Source organism: Homalodisca vitripennis, unplaced genomic scaffold (genome assembly GCF_021130785.1).
Source record: "Homalodisca vitripennis isolate AUS2020 unplaced genomic scaffold, UT_GWSS_2.1 ScUCBcl_877;HRSCAF=3768, whole genome shotgun sequence".
Classification (NCBI taxonomy): domain Eukaryota; kingdom Metazoa; phylum Arthropoda; class Insecta; order Hemiptera; family Cicadellidae; genus Homalodisca; species Homalodisca vitripennis.
In genome coordinates this window covers 93,311-96,734 of record NW_025776997.1, presented here as the reverse complement: position 1 = coordinate 96,734, position 3,424 = coordinate 93,311, and the positions used below count along the sequence as shown (strand labels likewise).

The 3,424-nt window shown below is 28.2% G+C and overlaps 1 long non-coding RNA gene across 1 annotated transcript; it reads right to left on the bottom strand.

Annotated features, from left to right (window-relative positions):
- Positions 1–1,415: 1,415 nt before the first annotated feature.
- Positions 1,416–2,638, bottom strand: LOC124371047. Its single transcript, XR_006923227.1, has 2 exons — positions 2,601–2,638; positions 1,416–1,607 (listed from the first exon to the last, which is right to left on the bottom strand). It is a non-coding gene; the product is annotated as an uncharacterized LOC124371047 (long non-coding RNA).
- Between the last annotated feature and the right edge of the window lie 786 nt (positions 2,639–3,424).

Below are 3,424 nucleotides of genomic sequence, written 5' to 3'. Positions count from 1 at the left end.
CAAAACAGTTTCTGAAAGAACTAGCTTGAGTTTTACCCCCAAGGACAGCCTTAAAATGTAAACACTATTATTCACGTATACATAAATGAATAAATAAATAAATATATAATATAAATATATATATATATATATATATATATAATGGAGTTTGACGTCAGAGACAGATAGCATTATCGAAAAAGAAGAAAGAACTTGCAGTTGATATATTTTGTCAATTGTAAGTGCTGAGTGAGTAAGTCGTAGTGGCAACTTGAGAATATTTCAATAAAGTTGAAGATTGGTTTCCGTGAAACATTGAATCCTCGATCACATAGTAGTTTAATCTTGAAATCGTTAAAAACTGTTAAATAACACAGAAGTGCATAATATATCTTAGTGAGAAATTTTTTCGGTTCATCATTCATTGTCTGGCGAGTTATTTAGGATGATCTAACGTCGCGTCGTAGGGAGTTATATGCCACTACGGTATAAAATTGTGAAAGCTATATTTCACCATTCTAATTTTGTGGGGTACATAGTGTATGCCTGTAAACGATTGATTTATTACTGCCTACACGTTTAATCGAGTATTCATAAAGGAGCCCTACCAGCTTGCTACGGATCGGAGAACTTAAGGAGACCATCGATTACCTTGAGGATCGTCAAGTACTGATCGGAAATGTGTGACGTCATAGTGGGTAGCCTACTCTTCCCACCTTCACACCGTGTGTGTTAACCCGTGTATTGGTCAACTGTGTTCCTGTTCGATTCGTTGGAGCTATAACCTAAAAGCATAACGGAAATCATCTATAGACCTATAGGCCTATACATGGCTCACGTTTTCTTTTTTTATTTATTGCCTAGGTCTTTTGAACACTAGAATTATCAAGCCCATTGCGGGCTGATACGTATCCGGCATTTAATATAATGTTTCTAAGGAATTTTCTTTCGAAGGAAGAAAAATGATCTTACGGTATTAGTATCATAAAAAATAAACAGCATTTAAAAGCATCATTCAATGAATTTGGAACATTTCCTCTATTTCTACAAAAAAGGTTTTGAAGTTTAACATTACTCCTTAGAAGTTAAATTCCAGATGACTGCCAGGACAGGCTGCATATATTGTAACTCAACCCTTGTTTTAGTTTTATGTGTAGCCTAATTCCAAAAAACATGTACTTGTCATTTTTTCCATGGATGCTTTACATAATTAGGAAAATAAAATATTAGCATCCTATTTTATACATCAATTAAAAAAAAAACTCTACAATAATATACTTTTTTGTGTGCGGAATTTTATATTTATGGAACTTATCATCAGACCCAAATTCCAATTTTATAAGGAAATAGCTTCTAGAATGTATCTTATTTGATTTACTTGTCTTATATTATTTTATCCCTAAATTCTTCTATATTTAGTATAAAATGACATTCCACACAGTTTATTAGGCTTATTTATTGCTGTATGTTAAATAACATGTTATTGCAGGCAATTATTGAAAATATTGGTCAAGTAACAGTGTTTTGCGATATTCATGGTCAGTGTAGTTGTAGTCCCAGTATCCATATTCGTCATCCAGAGGAGAAGCCAGGCTCATATACCCCAAAATGGCGGCAAACATTGTTATCTGCATGAAAAATTATACAATTACAAATTAGTTGCTCAGATTAAAATTTGAAGTTCAACTGTTAATATTAATCAATTCTTTTTGTACCAGTTTTTAACTAAGTAATAAAACAAATTTACTTCATCAATAACCTTTATTATTAAAGCTTAAAACAAAATTGTTATAATGACAATTACTATAAGATAATTACATTTAAATAGTTTTATCATAATAAGCATCAATTAATATTACATAATGTGTAGATTTTCAAAACACTAATACGTTTGTATTAATAAAGTGTTTAGTTTTTGAGATTATAGATAAAGAACAAGACCATTATATGATTCTTATATTTTATATTAATTTTTCTAATAAAGCAATCCTTAATAAACTAGGCGACGACAGAAAATGTCTCGTTATGAAATTCTAAGATGTTATAATTCTATTTCACCTTTAACATTCTACATTATGCGATATTGTATTAATTTTAAGATATTTAAGAATTTAAAATTACTTTTTGGACTAGTTATCAAAATAATTCTAAAATAATTTCCTAATAATGTTTTAGTGCTTTACAAAGATTATCTTTATTCTCTCGGTTTGTGTATAAAGTTATTTTGGATTTGCTTCTTGTTGAGGTTATTTAAAAATATAACGACACAAAAATAATACTAAGGATTCTAATATATTTTAAGTTTCCTTGGCCTTTTCTATAGCTAGAAATAATACTACAGAAAAGTATAAAAAATTTATATTACATTTATTAAACGTTTATTAGTAAATTTTTTAATAAATTAATCGGTTTTTTTGTTTAATTTCTTCAAGGCTTGCTTTATATAACAAATATAACAAGTCAGTGCTATTAAGTCATGTGAATATTTATTGAGAGTTTATCTATATATAATAAATGTATCAATGCACATGCTTAACAGTTGGTACGAAACGTTTTAAAAAGAAATTAATCAGTTTTACCATTTTCAGATATTTTAACTTTCAGAAAGAAAAATAACTTACCAAAACTATTCTAAACATTTCTGTAAGTTGGTGTTCTGAATACTGAGAGAGAGCTCATCATGGCAACACCTTTTATTGTACAATTGTACTATTGTTCTGTACTACAGGTGGCAAATGTGCATTTCCAATTGCGGATTTATATTCTGAATTGACAATTAACTATTACAGAAATTCGAGGAGAAATTTTAGGAACTATTTATAAAAATCTGTTGATATCTACTATAAAAAAACGACTTTAGTTACAAAACTAATCTTAATCTTCGTGTCTATGTCTACTACTGAAATTAAGTTGTAGTTAAAATCTCATCAAATATGTTAGTAAATTTAAATAGTATTTTTTGTAGTTAACGGAACAGTTGCTGTTAAACCTGCCGTAATAAAGAACATAAGTTTGTGGATTATAAATTAAAAGTGTATATAAACATTACAATTAATTATTTACAAATCAATATCGTTCTGAAAAGCCTTCATATAACAATCAGTTATTGCATTAAATCAATATATACTTAGGCATAACAATTTATATTTAAAATTTTAGGAAATATATAGTAATTTTGTTTCTTAACCCTTTGAGTGCCACGGGTATTTTCCGAAGGCATATGCATATGCATTTTCGCATATTTGTAAGCTTTTGTAAATAAAGCTGTTGTAAAATAACTACCAGAGAGATTTCTATAATTTTGTTGTTGTATTTTTTTCTTATTAAATGCAGAACATGATACACCCCATTAAAAATAAAAAGTGATTTATAAACATGTAAAAATTTCAGTATTTATAAAAAAAGGTTTTTTACTTTTGTATAAAAAGTTAAGTTTCCATCTAAT